This window comes from Pleurodeles waltl, chromosome 2_1 (assembly GCF_031143425.1).
Source record: "Pleurodeles waltl isolate 20211129_DDA chromosome 2_1, aPleWal1.hap1.20221129, whole genome shotgun sequence".
NCBI classification, from domain to species: Eukaryota; Metazoa; Chordata; class Amphibia; order Caudata; family Salamandridae; genus Pleurodeles; species Pleurodeles waltl.
In genome coordinates, this window is record NC_090438.1 from 743,741,586 (window position 1) to 743,768,158 (window position 26,573).

Sequence of the window (26,573 nt, forward strand, 5' to 3'; positions counted from 1 at the left end):
TTCCCCTAGGTGTCTAGTTTACATAAATGCACAGGTTTGGTAGGTTTCCCCAGGTGCCGGCTGAGCTAGAGGCCAAAATCTACAGGTAGGCACTTTGCAAAAAACACCTCTGTTTTCTTTCAAAAAATGGGATGTGTCTACGTTGTGTTTTGGGGCATTTCCTATCGTGGGCGCTAGGCCTACCCACACAAGTCAGGTATCATTTTTATCGGGAGACTTGGGGGAATATAGAACAGCAAAACAAGTGTTATTGCCACTTGTCTTTCTCTACATTTTTTCCTTCCAAATATAAGAGAGTGTGTAAAAAAGACGTATATTTGAGAAATGCCCTGTTATTCACATGCTAGTATGGGCACCCCGGAACTCAGAGATGTGCAAATAACCACTGCTCCTCAACACCTTGTCTTGTGCCCATTTTGGAAATACAAAGGTTTTCTTGATAGCTATTTTTCACTCTTTATATTTCAGCAAATGAATTGCTGTATACCCGTTATAGAATGAAAACCCACTGCAGGGTGCAGATCATTTATTGGCTCTGGGTACCTAGGGTTCTTGATGGTTCAATTTCAATATTTTTGTTTTCCAGTTGTTATTTTCTGTAGGAAAGCCTTGCAGGATCTACACAAATTACCCCTTGCTAAATTCAGAATTTCGTCTACTTTTCAGACATGTTTAGGTTTCTGGGATCCAGCATTGGTTTCATGCCCATTTATGTCACTGACTGGAAGGAGGCTGAAAGCACAAAAAATCGTAAAAATGGGGTATGTCCCAGTAAAATGCCACAATTGTGTTGACAAATTGGGTTTTCTGATTCATGTCCGCCTGTTCCTGAAATCTGGGAAGCTGGTGATTTTAGCACTGCAAACCCTTTGTTGATGCCATTTTCAGGGTTAAAACCACAAGCCTTCTTCTGCAGCCCCTTTTTCCAATTTAAAAAAAAAACAACAACATTTTCACAGTATTTTGGCTAATTTCTTGGCCTCCTTCAGGGGAACCCACAAAGTCTGGGTACCTCTAGAATCCCTAGGATGTTGGAAAAAAAGGACGTAAATTTGGCATTGGTAGCTTATGTGGACAAAAAGTTATGAGGGCCTAAGCGAGAACTATTCCAAATAGGCAAAAAAAGGCCTGGCACTGGAGGGGGAAAAGGCCTGGTAGCGAAGGGGTTAAGGGAGAGAGGATAAGTTTAATATCCCATTGCTGTGGGAATTGGAGATTAGCCTACCTGAACCATGGATGATGCTTTGAGAAGGGCCATGCTGTCAATGAAGCCGTGTAAAAGACGCTGCTGTTGTTGAAGATGGCAAGGACATGTCTTTGGAGTGCCCTGTGTGTTATAGATCACCATCTTGTTGAAAACATGTAGTTATGAAGTAAGTTAAGATGGCAAAGTGTCCCTGTAGCCATATTTCTAAAGTGGGCTTCAATGTCAAGTCTTTTATGTTACATGACTTTGATGGATTTGGCCGATTCAACAATTTGAGGCTGAAACTCAGCAGTCTGGCTCCCTTTCATCCACTCTTCATTGATAGGGAGGTCAGAGATTTGTGAGACGATAAGGATTATGAGGTAGATTTACCAGTAAATATCACAATGCAATGTTGATGTGCTTTGTTGTGGTGAGGGAAGTGCAGTGCAGAGCCATATTGTAAGAAATTGAATTATTAGTTGTGAAGAATGTGAGTCCTTCCCAAGTAATACACCTGCAATTATCCTTTTACAGGTAACCAAGTAATCCATTGTAGCACTTGTGTCTCTCAGGGTAGCAAAGCAGAGAAATTCAAAACCACTCAGGGTAGGTGATGTGAACTAGTAATCCCATTTTGCTTTTTATGTAAATGCAACACTCAGGAAACCACTGTCCAGTTAGTGTTTTTTTATTTAAAATGGAAAGTACTTTTATCACACGCACACATCATTTAAAAGTAGAAAAAAGATTCTAGAACACAATTTTAATTTCAATGCTTTGTCTTTAAAATGATAGCTCACAATGCAGGTTATACAATTTGATAAATTTGGTATTGCTCCTATGGATTTCAGTGGTGTTGCACTGTTGACTGATACCATGGATTAGTGAAGTTAGTTCTTGTTATTTTCCTTTTGTTTTTAACAATTTAAATTCTGGCCTATGTTTGCACCTTGCACTTTGTATTGTTAACGCTCTTATCTTTGCCATTTGGCACCTTACATTTTGTATTGTGATCCCACTAATTACTGGGGGGAAAATGCTTGAGGGCATTTCTTTGATAGTTGACTACCCGGCCGTGTTCAGTGCGGGTAGGCTTTCTACACTCACTGTTAGTCGCCTCTCGGTTGGCGGTCTACCTTTCTCAAGCCACAGTACTTAATGGTGACCGGGGCGCGGGCTCGAAGATTAGTGGAGTGAGTTTTGTTTTTAACCATTTTATCTCTGACCTACATTGGCACCTTGCACTTTCTATTGCAAATGCGCTTATCGTTGGCATTTGTCGCCTTGCACTTTGTATTACAATTTTGTTCATTAGTAGGGAAAAAATGCTTGAGGGCATTTCATTTGATATTTGACTACCCGGCCATGCTCAGTGCCAATAGTGTTTCTACACTCACTGCTAGTTGCCTCTTGGTTGGCGGTCTAGCCCTCTGAAGCCATACTACTTAATGGCAGCCTGGGTGCTGAGGCACAGTGGACGTGGGCAGTGGGCATGCCACTGGCACACCAAAGTCCAGCCCATCTGCGCCCGGCGGGGCAAGAGGCTAAGACCCTTGCTTGTTACGAGGCAGATAGAATAAACTATGCATCTGCAGAAATAATTAGATTTAATAAGCTACTGAAGGAGCACTGTTGCCATTCTTTAGATACAGCTAGCTTGCCAAGTATATGTCTCATTAATTGCTCACTCAATAGGGACAGGTAAAGTCTGCATTGCAACTATGCACTTTGTCCACAGGAGAGAATCAGGGGAACGAAAGCCAGCAAACTAATAGGTGGCATGTGTATTTAGTTAGCTGCCGATCCCTGCCTAAGCACAAAGTAGAGTTATTTGCTTTCGTAGTAGAAGCCCTCCCCAAAACAGAAAATAAACTTGGCTTAATGAAGACAGTGAACCAGATATAGTAGTAGCCCTGCTGCCAGGCCATATTATTGCTAGATCAACTGGGCTGGAACAATTGGATGTGGGGTAGCTATTATTTTACCACAGCATTTGGAGTGCAAGTGCACTCCAACCGCAATCCTAGGCTGTGAGAGCTTGTCATATACCATCAAGCTCTCCCACACTATTACGTTTTCAGGAGTATTGATCTACCTTCCACTGGCATCAGCTTCAGAGTTCATAAAGACCATCCCCGATGTACTGGCAAATTGCAGTCTCCAGTCAGCTAACCACACACTACTGGGTGACCTGAATATTCATGTTGAGGATTCGCCTTGTACTCAGACAGCTAATCTTTTGCAGGACCTGGCAGTGATTCATTTATACCAGCTGGTTAGTTCTTCAATTCATTATAAAGGTCACATTCTGCACCCAATTTTTATGAACCTATCCAATATAATAGTAGAATCCCATCTGCCAGGTGCTTGGTCGGACCATTATGCAATCCCATTTTTTATTCCGAAAGTAGAGGAACCCACATCTAAAGCCATCCCTCCTACGACCACTCATCAGTGGTCCAAATTGCAGACAGCCAGTTAGGAACAGACACTATGTAAGTCGATCCCAAACTTAAGAGTAGATAAAGAGGTCTATGCGCCCTACCTAGAACAAAAAAGTGTGTGAACAAGACTCTTGATGAGCTACTCCCTTAAATAAAAACATGGAAAGGCATTAGCAGGATATAATGCTCTGGTTCTCTCAGGAACTCAGACAATTAAGAAAGGAATGTATAAAGTGCGAGGTGAAGTGGAGAGTTAATTATGTCAGATGCAAACAGGTTTTCAAAGCGTCCCTGAAAAACTATCATCATGCTATTAGTATATTTATGCAATGCTCATTCAGTGCAAATTCTTTTTACCTTTCCTGCTGGTCGATCGAGTGTTTTTTTTCCCTGAGCTGTGCATACCTTTCCCATTCTCACCCATCCAACTTCCAAATACTGCACCAACATGTCAAGTTTTTCCAAGGAACAGAAAACTTCTTGGTTATGTAGTTCACTGTATCTTTAGCACCTATTAACTACTTGTACTATTCCCCCCCATCTGGCATTCCTTCTGATGCTGTCTCTAAAATCTGATAATGTATACAACAATGTTGCTCTGTACAAAATCTCGTCATACTCAACTCTTCTTTCATGTAGATTCTGAAGACTATGTTATGTAATGTGAGATCAGCTACGAAACATTGCCTTCAGATTGCTGATCTAAGTAAATCTCATAATATTGACTTCTGTTGCCTGAGTCTTTGTTACAGTAAAATTCAAATCAAACATTTCATATCAATTAGATCTTGAGAGCTGGGCCTCAATACTCTTGCCTTAAAATGACTCTAGTCATTTTTGACAGATTGCGCCCTAAAAAATTTTCTTCCACTTATCAATTCAGTGTCACGTCGAGTAAAATGTGTAGTTCTGTGCTCTCCTCTCTTCCTTTAAATATTAGATGTTACCCTTAACCTTCGTGTTGTATGCTAAGGGAGTACAGTTTTACATCTTCAGTGAAGATACCCAACTGTTGTTTCATTTAACAGCTCGGTAGGCAGGGTCTTTTTCCACCTCTGGTCCCATGCAGTTGGATTAACTGATGTCATAATCAGCATACACCAGTGGATGGTCTCTAGTTTTCTTAAATTGAACCCATAAAAAAACAGATTTTCTGATCACAAAAAATGACAAATGGAACATGGTTTACTGGCTCGCACGGATGGAGTGTCTCTCTCCTGCTAAAGCCGTTTGGGATTGCGGTTTTCACCTAGGTTTAGACCTTTCTCTGGGATGCTGATATCTAAAGTAGCTAATTCTTGTGCAAATACCTCATCTATGATGCACCCGGACACCACACCCCTGTAGTTGTAGCCGTGATACAACCATGTTTGGACTATGGAAATGCTAAGTGCTTTTTGGTGCCAATGTGAGTGTCATGGTTTAAGGCGGGTCTAATCAGGACTCTGGGTGGGGCACCCCTTGAGTTCACAGAATATCCCAAAGAGGTAGTGTACTTGGGCAGAAGAGCAGCTAAAAGCATACACTGGAAAGGACAGCTATGGACAGGCACAGGAAACAGGAAAGTAAAAGCAGAGCAATCTTAGTGTGAACAAACAGGAAACAGATTACTAATGGACAAACACACTAAGGTTTTACACAGGGTAGGGCTCAGAACTTACCACAGGAACAGGGAATGTCAATGGCTCTGTGCAGATTACTCTTACAGATAGTCACCCTGCATGCCCCATCGAAAGTAGGCTGCAGAAGTGATTCTGTCTCTGGACCCTTAGAGCACAAACAAGGACTGTACTTACATACACAAGACAATCCCTTGTGGGACCAGCTGGAAACACAGTGGCAATTTCTGGAAAAACAGCAATAGCACACTGTCACTGTTAGGCACTAAAGACTACGTATAACACTAGACAAAGGATGGGGGTTGGAATTGCCTCCTGGATACCAGGAGCCAACCCCAGTACAAAGGAAAACACTTATACACAGGTGAAGATTGATAGTACAGTTACCAGACACAAATACCCAAGAGGAAACGGAAACAGAAGGAACAAACTAGGAGGCAGAGGTAGGAATTGGGAACAGGCTCAGGCTGAAGCAAAGGCAGGAAAGTAACTGGAAAACAGAGCACAAGCTCTGGCTGGAACAAGCAGAAACAGGAATGGGAAACAGAGAGCAGGCTCTGGCTGGAACAAGCAAGAACAGGACTGGAATACAGGGAGTTGGAACAAGCAGGAAACAGGACTGGGAAACTTAGAGCAGGTTCAGGTTGAAACAAGGCAGGAACAGGACTGAGAAACAGGGAGCAGGCTCTGGAAGAAACAGACAGGAACAAGGCAAAGAGACAGGGAGCAGACTCTGGCTGGAACAAGCTGGAGCAGGGCAGAGAAACAGAAAGCAGGTTCAAGCTGAAACAGAACAGGAACAAGACTGAAACACCATCCGATAAAGGGTCTGGAACACAAAGGAATCGAACTCCAATGCACGAAGAGGATCTTGAGGAAATGGCTGCTTATAAGCAGTTCCAGGCTGCAGCAAACCCCAGGTGGAATCACATGACTGGGCTGCACAGAAGAGGTCTCAGGTGTGTGTAGTTTCAGACACTCACAAGTCCTGGAGGAGAGAATCCAGTAAAAAGGAGTAACTGGACTTCTTCCATAGAAAACAATGTGTAGCAGAATCCAGGCTTTCCTGACTACCAGGCTTTGCACTATGTGATTTGCAGTCCCAGGAAGAAAATGTAATTCCACAAAAGCATACCATAACGAAAAGGGAAACAAACGGTAGTCAGAAAGAAACTCTAGATGAGTGTTCAAGGTGATTCCCCGGCTACAGACAGTCCCTTTACAGCACCCCCTAGAGATGGGATGACAGAATTGTAACAGTGAGTTACGGTTGTGGGTACTTGTCTATAATGGACCAAGACTAGGACTTCTGGAGTTAAGACTCAAAGATAGTGAAAATGTCTCACAATGTTTGTCATCAGGTCATAAAGTTGTTCTGAATACATGCTCATATATTCGTTGGATTCTCTGCAGAGTGCACATTAACCCCTTCGCTGCCAGGCCTTTTCCTCCTCTGGAGCCAGGCCTTTTTGGGCTATTTGGGGCAGTTGGCACTTAGACCCTTATAACTTTTTGCCCACATAAGCTACCCACACCAGATGTACATCCTTTTTTTCCAACATCCTATGGATTATGGAGGTACCCAGAGTTTGTGGGTTCCCCTGAAGGAGACCAAGAAAATAGCAAAAAATACAGCGGAATTATTATTATTATTTTTTTAAAGGGAAAAAAGGGCTGCAGAACAAGGCTTGTGTTTTTTCCCTGAAAATGGCATCAACAAAGGGTTTGTGGTGCTAAACTCACCGAGTTTCCCAGCTTTCAGGAATAGGCAAACTTGAATCCGAAAACCCAATTTGTCAACACAATCTTGGCATTTTACTGGGACATACCCCATTTTTACGATTTGTTGTGCTTTCAGCCTCCTTCCAGTTAGTGACAGAAATGAATGTGAAAGCAATGCTGGATCCCAGAAAGCTAAACATTTCTGAAAAGTAGACAAAATTCTGAATTCAGCACTGGATAATTTGTGTACTTCCTACAAGGGTTTCCTACAGAGAATAACAGCTGAAATGAAAAAAAAAATTGAAACTGAGGTGAAAAATACTGCAATTTTTCTCCATGTTTTACTCTGTTACTTTTCCTGTGATGTCAGATTTTTTAAAGCAATATACCGTTATGTCTGTTGGACTCTTCTGGTTGCTGGGATATTTGAGGCTTGTAGGTTCATCAAGAACCCTAGGTATCCAGAGCCAATAAATGAGCTGCACATTGCAGTGGGTTTTCATTTTATACCTGGTATACAGCAATTCATTTGATGAAATATAAAGAATGAAAAATAGGTATCAAGAAAACCTTTCTATTTCCAAAATGGGCACAAGATAAGGTGTTGAGAAGCAGTGGTTATTTGCATATCTCTGAATTCTGGGGTGCCCATACTAGCATGAGAATTACAGGGCATTTCTCAAATAGACGTCTTTTTTACACACTGTCTTACATTTGGAAGGAAAAAAATGTAGGGAAAGACAAGGGGCAATTACACTTGTTTTGCTATTCTGTGTTCCCCCAAGTCTCCCGATAAAAATGGTACCTTACTTGTGTGGATAGGTGTGAGAAAGTAGCCTCTTTCTAGCATACTTACCCCTGCTTTTGGCCTGTTTGAGAGTGTGTGTCAGTGTGTTTTTACTGTGTCACTGGGATCCTGCTAGCCAGGACCCCAGTGTTCCTAGATAAAAGCCTATATGTCAGTGTGTTTTGCCTGTCTCACTGGGATGCTGCTAGCCAGGACCCCAGTGCTCATAGTTTGTGGCCTAATGTGTATGCCTGTGTAGTGCTTAAGTGTGTCACTGAGTCTCTGCTAATCAAGACCTCAGTGCTTATGCTCTCTATGCTTTTACATTTGTCACTGTAGGCCAGTGACTTCATTTACCAATTTCAATTGACAAACTGGACCCCCCTTATAAGTCCCTAGTATATGGTACATAGGTACGCAGGGCTTTGGGGTTCCAGGAGATCCATATGGGCTGCAGCATTTCTTTTGCCACCCATAGGGAGCTCAGGCAAACCCTTACACAGGACTGCCATTGCAGCCTGCGTGAAATAACGCACACGTTATTTCACAGCCATTTTCACTGCACTTAAGTAACTTTTAAGTCACCTATATGTCTAACTTTCCCTTGCTGAAGGTTAGTTGCAAAGTTACCAACTTTGAGGTCACCCTTGCAGTAGCAACGGTGCCCCCACATAGTTCAGGGCCATTTCCTCGGATTTTGTGAGTGAGGAGATGCCATTACACATGTGCACTACATATACGTCAATATCTATATGTAGCTTCACAATGGTAACTCCAAATATGGCCATTTATCATGTCTAAGATCATGAAATTGTCCCCCCATTCCAAGTCTGGTATTGGGGAGCCAATTCCATTCATCCTGGGGGCTCCACCAAGGACCCCCAGTACTGCCAAACCAGCTCTATGAGGCTTGCACTGCAGCTACAGCTGCTGCCACCTCACAGACAGGGTTCTGCCCTCCTGGGTCTGGACAGCCCAGTCCCAGGAAGGCAGAACAAAGCATTTTCTCTGAGAGCAGGGTGTTACACCCTGTCCCTTCGGAAATAGATGTTACAGGCTGGGGAGGGGTAGCCTCTGGAAATGCTTTGAAGGGAACAGATGGTGCCCTCCTTGCATAAACCAGTCTGCACCAGTTCAGGGACTCCTTCTCCCCTGCTCTTATGGGAAACTAGACAAAGGAAAGGGGAGTGACCATTCCCCTGTCCATCACCACCCCAGGGGTGGTGACCAGAGCTCCTCCAGTGTGTCCCAGACTTCAACCATCTTGCTTTGCAAGGTGTGGGGGCACTCTGGAGGGCTCTGAATGGCCAGTGCCAACAGGTGAAGTCAGAGACCCCTCTTGAGAGGTCCATACCTGATAAGGCAGCCAATCTCCCTCTCAGGGCTATTTAGGGTCTCTCCTGTGGGTTATCTTCAGATTCTGCTTGCAAGTTTCCTTCAGGAATCCTCTGCAACAACTTCAGACTCTTCTGACCTCGGATCAACTGCAGCCTGCTCCAAGAAATGCTGTAACTGCAACAAGGTGTCTATAAGAGACACTTTTCTTCAGCAACCTCAGCACCAAGTCAGCAACTGCAACAGTTTCCACTGTGTGCCTGCTGTGGGGACTCCCTTTCCTCATTCTGCACCAGAAGGACTGAAGAAAACTCCAGTGGAGTGACAGAGTCACTCCTCTGCTCCAAGCAGGCACTTTCCAAGGCAACGACAGGTACCCTGGGACTCCTCTCACGGCACCAAGCGTGCTCCTAAGGACACAGAGGGTGGACATCAACGACATAGACTGTCCTGAGCTCCTGCTGATGCAATTTGGAGGAGGTAAGACCTTGCCTTCCCTGAGAATGATGGTACCCCTCTGTATTCGGTCTCCTTCACCTCCTGAGGCCTCTGGCACTCTTTGCAAAATCCCTTCATGCACAGCCTGGCCCAGGTCCCCAGCACTCCACCGTGCGATGCTCAACTCACTGAGTTGTTTTTAGGCGGTGTGTGACCTTCTTTTGTTGTGCTGCATCAACCGAATTTTGCACCTCCTTTGAGCCTGGATCCTGCGGCTTCTGGGGGTGCTGGATGGCATCCTGAGGGCTCTTGAAAGTGCTGAGAGCCCCCTCTTCCTCCTCGCACAGAGTTGAAGCCCCTTCAGGTCCCTCCTGGGTCCATCATGTGCCATTTTGATAAAAAACACACTTTTCCGCAGCCAAGGATTGTTGGCGCCTTCCAACACAAAATCTCATCTAAAACGATCTTTACGCCGTGGGACATCTTTTGCATTATGCAGAATCCCACTGGCCTCTTCCTAGGGTGCATTTCTGCAGTCTTCGGCTAACCAGGGACTCTTCTTTTGCACCCTCTTCTGGTTTGGCAGGGGCTCCTGCCCTTCCTGGAACTTCTTTTGACTTCTGGACTTGGTCCCCTTCCTTTGCAGGTCTTCAGGTCCAATAATCCAGCAATTGTTCTTTGTAGACTTGGCTGGCTGCTGCAAAAATCCCAAAAACGAGGTGTAGTGTGTCCTAAGGAAACTTGTAGTACTTTAATCCTGCTTTTCTGGGCTCTGGGGTGGGGTAATTTACTTACCTTTACTGTATTCTTACTTTCCCAGCGATTCTGCACACACTACACTTGTCTAGGGGGGAATTCGTGATTCACATTCCACTTTTTTAGTATATGGTTTGTGTTGCCCCTAGACCTATTTTCTTTCATTGTATTCTATAGGGTTTCCTACTGTTTGCATTGTTTTATGACAATTTACTCGTCTAATTTTGGTGTCTAGGGTATATATTGTACATAATACTTACCTCCAGAAGGAGTATTGTTCTGGAATCTGACATCACCCACACATTTCCTTCCACTGAGCGTTCCCCCGAGTCTCCCGATAAAAAATGATACCTCACTTGTGTGGGTAGGCCTAGTGCCCGCAACAGGAAATGCCCAAAAACACAAAGTGGACACCTAGGGGAATCCAAGATGGAGTAACTTGTGGGGCTCTCACCAAGTTCTGTTACCCATAATCCTTTGCAAATCTCAAAATGTGGCTAAAAAACACTTTTCCCTCACATTTCGGTGACAGAAAGTTCTGGAATCTGAGAGGAGCCACAAATTTCCTTCCACCCAGCGTTCCCCCAAGTCTCCCGATAAAAATGATACCTCCAGAAGGAGTATTGTCTCTAAGATATTTTTACTACCGTCTCACCCAAATAAATAACTTTATTTTTGGAAACACTAAGTATTGTCTTTACTTGTGTAGAAGTACTGTGTAACTATAAGTGGTAATGCAGGAGCTTTGCATGCCTCCTAGTTCAGCCTAAGCTGTTCTGCTATGACTACCTCTATCAGCCTAAGCTGCTAGAACACTACTACTTCACTAATAAGGGACAACTGGCCCTGGTATAAGGCATACGTACCCAAGGTACCCACTGCAAACCAGGCCAGCCTCCTACAGTAAGCGTAGTGCCCGCGACAGGAAATGCCCCAAAACGCAACGTGGACACATATTTTCCCAAAGAATACAGAGCTGTTTTTTGCAAAGTGCCTAGCTGTGGATTTTGGCCTCTAGCTAAGCCGGCACCTAGGGAAACCTACCAAACCTGTGGATTTTGGAAAACTAGACACCTAGGGGAATCCAAGATGGGGTGACCTGTGGGGCTCTCACCAGGTTCTGTTACCCAGAATCCTTTGCAAACCTCAAAATTTGGCCCCAAAACACTTTTTCCTCACATTTCAGTGACAGAATGTTCTGGAACCTGAGAGGAGCCACAAATTTCCTTCCACCTAGCGTTCCCCCATGTCTCCCGATAGAAATGGTACCTCACTTGTGTGGGTAGGCTTAGTGCCAGTGACAGGAAATGCCCCAAAACACAACATGGACACATCACAGTTTCCCAAAGAAAACAGAGGTGTGTTTTGCAAAGAGCCTGCCTGTGGACTTTGGCCTCTAGCTCAGCCAGCACCTAGGGAAGCCTACCAAACCTGTACATTTTTTTAAAACTACACACCTAGGGGAATCCAAGCTGGGGTGGCTTGTGGGGCTCTCACCAGGTTCTGTTACCCAGAATAATTTGCAAACCTCAAAATTTGACTAAAAAAACACCTTTTCCTCACATTTTGGTGACAGGAAGTTCTGGAATCTGAGAGGAGCCCCAAATGTCCTTCCACCCAGCGTTCCTCCAAGTCTCCAGATAAAAATGATACCTCACTCGTGTGGGTAAGCCTAGTGCCCGCGACAGGACATGCCCCAAAACACAACGTGGACACATCACATTTTCCCAAAGAAAACAGAGCTGTTTTTTGCAAAGTGCCTACCTGTGGATTTTGGCCTCTAGCTCAGCCGGCACCTAAGGAAACCTACCAAACCTGTGTATTTTTGAAAACTAGACACCCATGGGAATTCAAGATGGAGTGACTTGTGGGGCTCTCGCCAGGTTTTGTTACCCAGAATCCTTTGCAAACCTCAAAATTTGGCTAAAAAATAATTTTTTCCTCACATTTTGGTGACAGAAAGTTCTGGAATCTGAGATCACCCACACATTTCCTTCCACTGAGTGTTCCCCCGAGTCTCCCGATAAAAAATAATACCTCACTTGTGTGGGTAGGCCTAGTGCCCGCAACAGGAAATGCCCCAAAACACAACGTGGACACATAACATTTTCCCAAAGAAAACAGAGGTTTTTTTGCAAAGTACCAACTTGTGGATTGTGGCCTCTAGCTCAGTAAGCACCTAGAGAAACCTACCAAACCTGTGCATTTTTGAAAACTAGACATCTATGGGAACCCATGATGGGTGTGACTTGTGGGGCTCTCACCAGGTTCTGTTTTCCCAGGATCCTTTGCAAACCTCAAAATTTGGCAAAAAAAAACCTTTTTCCTCACATTTCGGTGACAGAAAGTTCCAGGATCTGAGAGGATCCACAAATTTCCTTCCACCCAGCGTTCCCCCAAGTCTCCCGATAAAAATGATACCTCACTTGTATGAGGGCCCTGGTGCCTGCAACAGAAAAAGGTCAAAAACCTGTACAGATTGAGGGGATAGCACAGCAAGTTGATAAGCACATTTTTCTTTTATACATCTTTAGGCTGACTCTGCTTTGGGGACCCACATAAGTGAGGTGTCATTTTACTTGGGAGACTGAGGGGAATGCTGGGGAGTAGGAATGTTGTGCCAGAGCAGTGATCCTACAAACAAAAGTCAGGAAAATATGCTTTTTTAAGCAAATTATGAGGTTTGCAGAGGAGTCTGGGTAAGAAAATGTTGGGGGATCCATGCAAGCCACACCTCCCTGGACTCCTTGAGGTATCTAGTTTAAAGAAATGTCTGGGTTTGGTAGGTTTCCCTAGATGAAGGCCGCACCTGCGACCAAATACATAGGTGCTCCCTCCACACAAACGCAGGTAGTTTTGTAATATATCATTTTGATATATCCACATTCTTTTGTGATGTTCCAAACACTAAAATTGTGAAAAGAAACACACTTAGGTTATGTTAAAAAGACCCCTCACCCACCAACCAAGTTGGTGGCATGCTTCATCATTGGTGTCCCACCTGAGACACCTAGCGTGTCACAGGCATGTTGCTTCGCCTGATTACAGTGGAGCAGGTTTTGTAATGTTTACCACACATACTGGTTGGATTTGGCACGAGAGTGAGTGATGGTTCAGTAGATCATATTTTATTAACAAGAGATTTCACAAAAGTGAAATGCACTGTTAATAACTGAAAGGCCAAAAAACTGAACCAATGACTCACAGCTCGTGAGCTGTCAAGCCGCGTCAAGGCACCAACCGTTTTACTGTCCATTCACACACCTTTCATACATGAGATGCACAAGACCATTCACACCGCCAGCCACGGGCCCAGCACATTACAACACTCGCATCGACAGACAGCGCCACTCAAGGGCCTATTACTTACATACGCCCACATGCCTGATACAGCAATAACACTAGCTGATGGGAGTGTGTGGACTGATGTTTGGCTGGCACCGCCAGCCAAGCGCCACTCCACACACACCACCAGCCAAGCTCCACTCCACACACATCGCCAGCAAAGCACCACTCCACACACACTGACAGCCAAGCGCCACCCCATGCACACCGGCAGCCAAGCTCCTCCCCACGCACACCGCCAGCCAAGCACCACGCACACCGCCATCACTTTTTTTCTTGTTTATAAACAACAAAGAAACCACTAACTAATTATAAATAAGTGCAAAACTACAAACACAAAAGCTCTAACTGAAAACATGACAGAAATGTGAAACTGAACATCTCAAAATATAAAATAAGCAGTTTACGCTTATGGTCTTTCCCTCTATTTTTTTTTTGGTGTGGTAACTCCTGAAACAGCTGGCCACACACAGCCCAGGCTTTGAAGGGCAACCGGGGCAGTACATCCGGCTCTCCCTCCGGATACCTCTTCAGGCACATACTCTACATTTCTCATCGGCAAGTCTTTTTTGGGAGTGAGAGGAATGTGATCTGGAAAGTGGCGATCTTTCAATCTAGCCACATCCTCCACCACTGCTACTCTAGGAACTCTTGCCTGCTCCACCACAATAAGACTCTCTATCACTGACTCCTGAAATTTAACAAATTTCATCCTTGACTCAGGTGAACAATCCTTGAACACAATAAACGCATTAAAAGTTGCCAAATGAAATAAATGTAGGGCCAACTTTTCATACCACACGTAAGACTTATGAAGAGCAGTGTAAGGTTCCAACCTCTGATCTACTCTATCAACACCACCCATGTGCTTATTGTAGTCCAGAATGCATTCAGGTTTGCGCTCTTCGGCAACCTGACCGCAAACAGTCACAGGGGAAGTACTCTCATCATGGACGGTAGATAGCATGTACACATCCCTCCTGTCTGAAAATTTCAGAGCTAGCAGCTCATTATTCCGCAAGGCACTGCACTGTCCCCTCTCAAGTTTTTTACAGACAAGCTCCCTTGGATAGACTTTACGGTTAGAACGGATTGTGCCACAAGCAACAGTGTCCACACTAAACAACTCCTTGAACAACTTCACTCCAGCGTAGAAATTATCTACATACAAATGGTGACCTTTTTTAAACAGTTGTCTACCAAGTTCCCACACAATTTTCTCGTTAACTCCAAAAGTGGGTGGAGAACCAGGGGGGTCAATACTGGAATCCCTACTAGCGTAGACCCGGAAATTATACACGTATCCTGTACTACTTTCTGACAGAATATACAATTTAATTCCATACTGTGCCCTCTTACTAGGCATGTACTGCTTAAAAACTAAACACCCTTTGAACAGGACCATAGACTCGTCTACACTTATCTCTTTGCCTGGAACATACACCTCTGAAAACCGATCTACAAAATGATCAAGGAAAGGCCTAATCTTAAAAAAGGGTCACAATCAGGGTGATATCGTGGCAAGGCCAAAGCATTGTCTACAAAATGCAGCATACGAAGAAGAAGCAAATAGCGATTACGAGTCATAGTTGCAGGAACTATAGCCGTTGCCATCAAGGGACTAGTAGACCAGTTAGAAGCCAGTTATGGCTTCCTTATCAACCCCATCAAAAAAGTAAAAGTTAAAAAGTTTTTCATCTCTTCCAGATATGTGGGAACCCACTGAGTAGCGCCAGACTGAGGCCTAAGCCTGGCAGCGTTGACCCTCAAATATTGCTCCGCATACAAATTAGTCTGCTCAACAATCTCTTCCATAAATACATCGTCCATAAACAAGTGAAAGAAATTGACAGGCAAAAAGTTTTCTGTATTGACTCTACACCCTGGGAGACCAGTAAATGCAGTCAACTGTGGCTGCTACATGTTTGGGGCAATCCAGGTGTCAGGTCTTCTAATGGGATACCTTTCAGCCCCAGGCTGCTGCACTCATGGCACATCAGTGTCCTCCTCTAAAACAGGCCCTTCATCTGCACTGAGAGTGGCTTCCTCATCAGAAAAATCCTCTCAGACAGAAAACTCACTGCCAGAATCTCTCACTTCCTCATCTTCCTCAGATGCAGAGTCAGTCTCATAATCATGGTCAGAAGACGACTCAAAAAGCATGCCAACAACCTGCTGAGGGGTCTCTCTGCGGCGAGCCATGATGAACAACAATTGGATTGCCAACAACAACCAGCACTGTCTAAAATAAGTAATAAAAAAAGTGTAGCTTTATCACAAAGAGTTATGTACTAAAAAAATACCACTCTCTTGCCTGAAAAAGCTACTCACCAGAAACTACTCTGCACAGACACAGCAATCACCAATGATATCCCACTAAAAAGAAAAAAGAAAAAAGAAAAAAGAAAATTAGACATATGACACAACAAATATAATTGTGCACAAATCTAAGGAAAATATCACACACAATCCTGCATTTAGTACACCACCTACAAACACGTCATTCATGCATGTCAACAATACTCCTTTGGAATAAATTCCTTTTACTTACCTAAAACATGCAACTATGCAAACCGCAGGACAACTACTGCCAAAACCACAAGGATCCACAGCAAAGGAAGCAAAAGCTTTGAACTAGAACAAAAAGAAGAAATATATTGTTATAATCACAAATACAAATGCTTCGCCAGTTGACAAACACCCTACCACCAAGAATTTAGAAATTGTCCCTGGTGCCTAAAAAACAGACGTTCTCCCCCCAGGGGTGGCCGACACAGGATTTGTTATTGCCCCCGGGGGAGCGACCCTTGCCCAAGGGGTCGCTCCCCAAAATGAACTACAGAGGAAATCCCTGGTGGGGATTACTGCTCAGGAATCCATTGAAAACAGGCACAGGGGGAAAGGAAAAGCTTTTTCCTTTCCCCCTGTGTCTGTTTTCTCCACCAAAACCCCCAAAAAGAGAAGGACACACCTGTAGGGGGTCCTTTCTCTGCACGCACTGGAAGCAAATGGCTTCCAGCGAGTCCTCGGCAGCTTCTGATGATGTCGGCATGCTACGAGCAAGCTGTCTTCATCAGGTTGCCGAGGGGGGGTTCGAGGTGGAAGGGGAAGCGATTCCCCTTCCATCCCCGGCTGGGGGGTGTGGGCCGGGTGAAAGACGAGCTGGTCTCATCCCAGGCACACGGCCACTATGTGCCTGGACGAGACCAGCTTGTCCCAGGCACCCTGGGGGTTAAGGTAGTCATATCTGCCAATTATAATTGTCGCTGTGTGTGAACATGTGTGAAGGAAATACACTGCTGTTAAAATATTGACAAAGTACAAGTAAAACACATTCTATGCTTATAGGAGTGTGTAGGATAATGAAGTGAAGGAGCTGTTAGGAAGCATTTGCAGGATCAGTGTACCAAATTTGAAACAATTGAAGTTTATTCTGGCCTTACCAAAATAGAAAGTTTTAACTTACAGATCATGACATATCCTGTAGGCACTCAGGACTTTGTTACTTACAGATCACAGCATATTTTATCGGCCCTTAGTATCAGACAGAAGCTAAATTGCAGGCATGTAATTCACTCTCATACCCATCACTAACATTGTGATCTCAGGGGCAAACGTTCATGATGCCTCAAGTAAGAACATGCAAGTACGTTTTCTTAAACTTTTTCTCTTCGTTGCAAGGGAAAAGGCACTTGCGCGCTAGACAGAGGACTGCTATTCGAACAGCAGAATCCTCAGGAATAAGATCCAATTTACCTAAGGCACTGCAATAAGAAGGTACCCATTTGTTTTTAAGTGATGGGTGAAGGAGCTGTGCTGAATTTTTCCCTCACTAAACATTGAAAAAGTAACTTGCAGAGCCTCATCAGTGTTATTTCCATATATATACTGCAGCAGTTTTTGGAGCACCAAAAGCCTGGATATGCTGGAATTACTGTTTATCCACATGCCATGGAGATATTCTTCTCTCCATATTTTATTTTATTTGTAAGAATATATTTTTGTAAAGACGTTTTTGAAACTACCTACTCTACCTCATGCAGCTGTAAAATTACAGCCATGTGCTGTTCATTAACATGCAGCTTACGCAGTTTGTATCTTAGGTAAAGCATGCATCTGACATGGACCGTTTCCTGCTGCCAAAAGACAGTAGCGTTCTCAAGCGAAGAGTTGAAGCAGAAACAGAGAGAGAAAAGCAGCAAAAATTAGGACGTATGACGCCTCCTATTTGGACTGTAGGTTCACCTGCATCTTTGTTAGTGGAGAAACTAGGACACAGTTTATGGTATGGAGTGTGACCTTAGTCAGGAACAGCTTGAAACCAACAAAACTAAGGCATCACTTGGAAATGAAGCATGAGTCAATAGCAGGAATAGGTGAAGAGTTTTTTTGCCAGGAACTTGCAAGAGATGATTCAACAGAAGGAAACAGTGAAAAATGTGGCATCCACCACAGCAAATGCACTGAAATCATCATACCATCATACCAAGCGCATACATATTTTCAAAAACAAAATGGCATTTACAGATGGAGGAAAAGTGATTCTCCCAGTAATTCTTGACATGGCTAGGATAGTGCTTGGGGAAAATGCAGCAGAAGTTCAAAACTATCTCAGACACCACAGTTTGCCGTCGCAACTATGACATCTCAGACATAGCCCAGTAGAAATTCGAATTTGCATGCTTTGCAGTTGGATAAAACAACTGACTTTTCAAAGTAAGCACATTAAATGGCTTGTACCCAATATTATTATGGAACAGCAATATTGGAAGATTTTTTATTCTGTGGACACACTGCATGATACACCGGGAAGCCTTTTCTGCACAAACACGAATGGTGAACGTCAAGATGTACTGAATTCTGCTGTTAAAATAGTTAATTTCATAAAGACCCACCCAATAAGAGCTTACCTATTTCCAATTTTATGTGAAGAAATGGGTGCTAAACATGATGGCTTGCTGCTTCACATAGAAGTCTGTGGGTCATACCAGGGGAAAGTGCTGATCCGCATTTTTGAACTATGGACAGAAGTATGGCAATTTCTTCTGGATTCAAACTCCTGCAAAGCAGAATAACTATGCAATCCCTGCTGGCTTGTGCTATTAGCATACCTTGCTGACATCTTTGAGAAATTCAATTCCCTGAATCTGTTTTTGCAAGAAGATGAAATCACTTATTTTACCATGTATAAAAATATCTGTTTCAAGACGAAGCTGAAGTTATGGAGAAGAATAATTGATGCTGACCTGTTTGAGCCATACTCATGATTAGCAAATGCTGTTGAAGAAAGAGAATGTGATCTTCCAGATATTGCCGAGTTAATAAAAAATATCCCGAAATCTCTCAGGGACACTTTTCAAAAGTATTTCCCTGGGGAAAACAATTATATCAATGACTAGGCCTTTCAACCATTTCTGGCAGATGCTGGCATCCATCTCCTCATTCGCTCACAGAAAGAACTAATTAATCTACAGAGTGACCGCACACTGCAGATACAATTTAGCAAGCTCTCATTGAGGGAGCTTTGGCTAAATATGTCTGCAGGACATTCAGCTTCGAGGGAAATTGTTGTCAAAACCTTCTTGCCTTTCAGCACATCATATTTATGTGATATTGGGGCCTCTGCACCTATGGTATTGAAGAATAGGTACCGCTCAAGTGCAGTCCACCCTCAGGATGGCAGTAGCAATTATCCATCCACAAATTGACAGTATCCATGGTGAAAAAGAGGAACACCTGTCACATTAGTTTTAAAAGTGTTTTTATTTATCAATGCATGTCAAATTATGGGCTTATTACGAGTTTGGCGGTTCCATGACTGCCATGTTGGCGGTGGTGGTCGTACCGCCAACAAGCTGATGGAGAAGACTGCCAAATTATGACCACGGGCGGCGGGAGGCACCTTCAGTCCGGCGGAGACCAGGTTTCCACCTGACAGATTACAATTACTGTTGGTTTCCACCAGGGATTCCGTGGTGGTGCGATCACGGCAGAAACCGTCGCAGAAACCAACAGTATAAATGGAGACACTTGCCTTCAGGAAGCCATACCCGTTTGGAGCCGCCATGGAACCTGAAATAGACGTCTTCCGACTGCTCCTGCTTGCCCAATGACTCCAGAACCAGCGACGACAATGACAGCAGCAACTGTGAGTACACACACTTTCCTGTGTCACTGTCGCATAATGCCAAGGTTGTGCCGCACACACAACATACAAAATATGGTATGGGTGACGATGGCGACACCTACACGTACTCCAACACTGGCACGCACATTCACACATAGCCACATACACACACACACGGACTCAGTACACACCACGGCCAACACACGCTACTAAAACACACACTGTGCCGCAGACACACCGCACGGACACTGTCACACACAACAACACACAACACCAGCAAAGTACACAACTTCACAACAACTGCAACACCTCATATGCACCATCAACTCTCCAACACACCCCACCACCCCACCTGACAATACATACAAACAGCACAACATAACAACACCATTGCATCACTAAACACAATCACACAGCCATACAAAAAGGCAAACGTCACACCACGCATACAAACCACACAGTGGTTCAGACATACCAATCACCACACATACGCACGCACACAGAACATCTACACAAGGGCACAACACACTCCATATAACAAATCCCAACACTATCAATACACACAATATCAACATAAATGAATGTCCCAAACATATACATGCACAACAGACCATACCCTGCCATCACAGTGGGACAAATGCAAAGCAAACACCGACACAAGCAGCCCAGGCACAACTGGTAGCACAACCACCACACACCAAAATGCACTCACACACAAAAGAAAGCAGGCAAGACCAAAACAGCCATGAGGAATGAAAGGCAGAACAAAAATGTGATGTCGGGACCCAAAATTGATCTGCCCAGATGTAGTTATCTAAATATATATAAATATATAAATAATGAACTATGACAAAACAAAATAGCCCTTAGGGCAGTCCAAACAAGATAGTGCACAAGGCACAGGTGGCATATCAGAGTGCCCCTACTTGACTCCTGACTGCTAAATTACCTCCACAGGTAGTTGTATGAAGGGGCAGACAGGCAGCCCAGGGATTGGGGAAGCAGAAGGGGGGTTTGGGCTTGCGTTTGTGAGGTGGGTCCTCGGGCTTGGGGGTCTTTGGACTTGGCTTACGGGAGGGCTAGGAACACTTTGGAGGGGCTGACTTCTTGGTGGGGGAGGGGCACTGGTAGTAGCAGAGGGACTTGGAGGTAGTAGGGCTGGACTTAGGGAGGGAAACTGCTCTCTTGGGGGTCACACGGGGTGGGAGACGAGTAGGGAAATGGGTCAACTCTGATAGGAAAAACTTCTTCAACACACTGGGACGGTCATGACACAAGGGTTTGGGAGTGGAGGGACAGGGAGCGTTTGTAGGAAGTGTCTTGGTGGATGTTGTGGGTGCATGTGTGCGTGAGGAATGCTAGAGTGTGCTGGGTGTCTGTTGGGTGGGTGAATGTTGGCGTTTATGTGTCTTGGGAGGGGAGGGTTGAGGAGCTGGGAGTTGCCTTGCTGGATGGATGACTGACTGTTGGGGTGGTGACTGCAGGTATGGTGGATGTGCTGCATCTGGGTGTGTCTGTGGTTGTGGTGTCTGCAGATGTGGTGACTGGAACTGATTTCTGCGGTTCTGCTATTGTGCTGACTGTGGGTAAGATAAGATTCGTGGCTGTATTAGTGAATGTATCCGTGGTGTCTGCAGGTGTGTCCGGTGTAGTGTTTGTGAAAGTGGGGATGGTGGGGGAGTCTGTGCAGCTAGTGGGTGTTGGTGTGTCTGCAGGTGAGAGTTGTTTGTGTGCATGCCCGTGGTGGGTCTTGTGGTGCTTGTGTGTGTCTGCGGAACCCTTGGCTGTTGAGGTGAATGCATGCTTGTCCACCAAAGTCTGTGTGCTTTGGCTGGGACGGGGAAGAGGGGAGTGGGATTGGGAGCAGGAAAATGGAGGGGTGACGGAAGACAAAGGGAGACTGGCTGCCATCAGTGCGGAGGCCTGAGCTACAGGGATGGCGGTGGAAGTAAGGGGGAGTGGACAACGATGATGCTGGGGTGGTCCCAGATGGGTCTGCCTCTGCCAGGGAGTGTCCACTGAATGAGGATTCCAAAGGTCCCCCCATGGCACTCCCCTCACTTTCCAGGCCCCTAGGTCCCTCACTGTTGCTGGTAACAGCACTCCGGGTCTCGTGGCCAGCAGCATCCCCACTCGCCTGTGCCCGTCTCCTTTCTCTGCCGATTGTGATGCACACAAATAGAGAGAGAGGGAGAGAAGGGGTTATCATATTCCTTATATATACAGTATATATATATCAAAAAACGAAGTTGTCCTCATGTGAAAGCGCACTCCCAACAGGTTATATAAACGGGAAGAAAAAGCAAAGCCAGCAACTCACAGTGAATTTTTTAAGCAGTTTCATTATTCCAGGCCTTAAGTTATAAAATCATCTCTGGACACGTGTTTCTAGGTCAATCCTTTCTTCAGCAGAGAAAAATATAAAAGTGTTTCACCATCATATGTGCAGCCAGTGCTGGAAGTGTTCCAGGCATTTCTTTCTTACTGAAAAGGCCGGCATGGCTTCAGCTTGTCTAATTACAGGCACCTGATTAGTCTCTTTAAATACCAGTCCACCCCAGTGGGCCTCTCAAGTGAGCAGTGCATGCTGGTTGTGGTGGTCCTGCAATTTTTTCATTTTGCCCCAAGTGGGTTGCTGGAGCCAAACGAAATAATGAACCAAAGTGCAAAACCTATGTAGGCGAATCCAAAGTAAAATTGTCAGATTTGCTGTGAATATCCCAACCTGACTGCTCTTATGTGACAATCCATTTTTAGTCACACAGACCTGCTACGATGTGCAGTGGTGCTGCTTTCCCGACTGGACAGGCCGGTTAAAACTCAAAAAACGAAGTTGTCCTCATGTGAAAGCGCACTCCCAACAGGTTATATAAACGGGAAGAAAAAGCAAAGCCAGCAACTCACAGTGAATTCTTTAAGCAGTTTCATTATTCCAGGCCTTAAGTTATAAAATCATCTCTGGACACGTGTTTCTAGGTCAGTCCTTTCTTCAGCAGAGAAAAATATAAAAGTGTTTCACCATCATAGGTGCAGCCAGTGCTGGAAGTGTTCCAGGCATTTCTTTCTTACTGAAAAGGCCGGCATGGCTTCAGCTTGTCTAATTACAGGCACCTGATTAGTCTCTTTAAATACCAGTCCGCCCCTGTGGGCCTCTCAAGTGAGCAGTGCATGCTGGTTGTGGTGGTCCTGCAATTTTTTCATTTTGCCCCAAGTGGGTTGCTGGAGCCAAACGAAATAATGAACCAAAGTGCAAAACCTATGTAGGCGAATCCAAAGTAAAATTGTCAGATTTGCTGTGAATATCCCAACCTGACTGCTCTTATGTGACAATCCATTTTTAGTCACACAGACCTGCTACGATGTGCAGTGGTGCTGCTTTCCCGACTGGACAGGCCGGTTAAATATCAAAAAACGAAGTTGTCCTCATGTGAAAGCGCACTCCCAACAGGTTATATAAACGGGAAGAAAAAGAAAAGCCAGCAACTCACAGTGAATTCTTTAAGCAGTTTCATTATTCCAGGCCTTAAGTTATAAAATCATCTCTGGACACGTGTTTCTAGGTCAATCCTTTCTTCAGCAGAGAAAAATGTAAAAGTGTTTCACCATAATAGGTGCAGCCAGTGCTGGAAGTGTTCCAGGCATTTCTTTCTTACTGAAAAGGCCGGCATGGCTTCAGCTTGTCTAATTACAGGCACCTGATTAGTCTCTTTAAATACCAGTCCGCCCCAGTGGGCCTCTCAAGTGAGCAGTGCATGCTGGTTGTGGTAGTCCTGCAATTTTTTCATTTTGCCCCAAGTGGGTTGCTGGAGCCAAACGAAATAATGAACCAAAGTGCAAAACCTATGTAGGCGAATCCAAAGTAAAATTGTCAGATTTGCTGTGAATATCCCAACCTGACTGCTCTTATGTGACAATCCATTTTTAGTCACACAGACCTGCTACGATGTGCAGTGGTGCTGCTTTCCCGACTGGACAGGCCGGTTAAATATCAAAAAACGAAGTTGTCCTCATGTGAAAGCGCACTCCCAACAGGTTATATAAACGGGAAGAAAAAGCAAAGCCAGCAACTCACAGTGAATTCTTTAAGCAGTTTCATTATTCCAGGCCTTAAGTTATAAAATCATCTCTGGACACGTGTTTCTAGGTCAATCCTTTCTTCAGCAGAGAAAAATGTAAAAGTGTTTCACCATAATAGGTGCAGCCAGTGCTGGAAGTGTTCCAGGCATTTCTTTCTTACTGAAAAGGCCGGCATGGCTTCAGCTTGTCTAATTACAGGCACCTGATTAGTCTCTTTAAATACCAGTCCGCCCCAGTGGGCCTCTCAAGTGAGCAGTGCATGCTGGTTGTGGTAGTCCTGCAATTTTTTCATTTTGCCCCAAGTGGGTTGCTGGAGCCAGCAACTCACAGTGAATTCTTTAAGCAGTTTCACTATTCCAGGCCTTAAGTTATAAAATCATCTCTGGATATATATCTATGAGCACCATTGTGCTCGGCAATAACTGTTGGCTTTACACATATCCTACGTCATGTCACAACATGTTACAACTATCCACCCCTTTATGTTATCCCTCACACTCACATCAGATTCCATGTGAGTTAGCATGACTGGAATGATCTAATTGAACATCTGTTAAGCCAAGTCAGCATGCTACCCACACCCTGGCAGAAGTAGGTATATCAACCATATTCCAGATCATATCTCTCCATAAACCTATCACCTATGGAAAAGCAGGTGACTGATCAGTACACAACATGCATGTCCCGAACCAACACCTGACAAGTCCATATCAATTAGTACTCTCCCTTGATAGTGTACACACATTCACAGACCTCACAACACCTGCCATACATATCACATGGCTGGCTGATCCCCTGGGTACCTGAACTGAAAAACCCAAAACAAGTGGGCCTCTTAAACAGGTGCCAAGTGACGTGTAGTATGCATGTCTGGAGTAAAGGCATGGCATGACATTCACACATTCACAGGATGTCAGCTGGCACAAAACACAGATACACCACATCAGTGCATATATGCATTTGGAGCTACAATGGCCTACATAGCACAAATGATCCATCCATTGGCAATCACTGAGTGCAGTGTCACAACAACTACACTTCAGGCAGCCACTATTGACATTATAGGTCACCTATCATTCCACCTGACATGCAGTTCCAGTTCCAGGACTTGACAACATGAGTAACCCAACATCACTCACACCATACCTGACATGTGATTACCTGTATCTAACTCTAGACTACACAAATTGCACATGGAAATGACATGTACAGATGATGTACCCATGGACCTACACGACTGCCAGTGCATATACAATTGCCATTACTACAAATACCTGCTTTAAAGTTATTGGAACAACAAAACCATAACTTTCTGATCACATAAATGATGCAATACCTAATCTTTACCAGACTGAACACATCAGCTAGGCCAAGGATAGCAAAGAATGTCCCACTTCATATGCTGTGCCCCTACATAACCATTGAGACATGATGTAGGAAGCATATAACCAAGTTTGCTAAGGAATTGGTAGTGCATTGCCACACATAGCATTGAAATAGTATATTGTAAAAGGCTAGCTCTGTTAGGACACTTGCCGCCTCTAGAACCAACCCAATGGGACAGAAATGAAATGCCTACATGTCAATCAAATGAAAAGCATGATGAGTCTAAATACACAAATCAGACACTCAAAGTAGCATGTCCTATCTTTGCAACCTTCACATACCCCATACAATGGAGATGAAAGGACAATGGGGGTACAACAACAAACATATATATGTACTGTCCTGCATAGCCCATATCTGTGGTTTAAGTGAAATGGCAGCCTCACATAGAAGCCATACCTGTACCAGTACTGTAAATGTTTGGACCCTGTACCAAAGAAGTGAGTCACCCAGTTGGTACAACAGGTGATCTGCACAGATGGGAGTGGTCATACATCTTAGAGCCACTAACACTCATATACAGAAGGATGGACCAGGTTTGAGGCCATGGGCATGGTAAAACACCAGCTCACATACATAGGAATGGCAGCATGGGTCAAAAAATGTGGCATGGACATTTGAGCATCTCCACATGCAGTTAGAATTATGTCTTGATACAGGAGTCCAAAACTTACATATAGCTAACCAAAATGCCAGATCCACATCTCATACACTGGCAAGGTGGTACCAATTGATTTCCACTAGTCTACACACATCCGTCACCTACTATATTGTCACATAAGCTACAGTGAGACTGCGACCGCCATACAACCAGAGCCAAGTACCAGGAAAAAGTCAATACCTACCCCCTTGTGGCTGTTGTGCTGCCCATCCACCTCAGGGTAGGCCACCACCAAAATATGGGCAATTAGGGGGGTCAGGGTCTGACGGGCACCTCTCCCTCATTGGGAAGACATCCACAGCTGGGCCTCCGTGGTCTTCCGGGCCCAGCATCACAGGTACTCCCACTGCTTCTCACAATGGGTGCTTTGCCGGCTGTGGACCCCCAGGGTCCGTACTTGCTTGGCAATGGCACACCAGATTCCCTTCTTCTGATGGGTGTTCACCTGCATGGATGTCACAGAAAAAAGGAGAAATTCATGTACACATGCCCCATACCAACAAGAGTTGACACTACACAACTGTTACAGCAAGTGAGCACACAGACCCATCCTCTCAGCACACTACAGTTCACATGGCCGACTCACTGTCACACACAACACCAAGCACACATGACTATCTCATTGGACTCACCTGTTTTTCTTGTGTCCCACACAGCTATTCATACAGGGGTAGGACCTCCTCCACC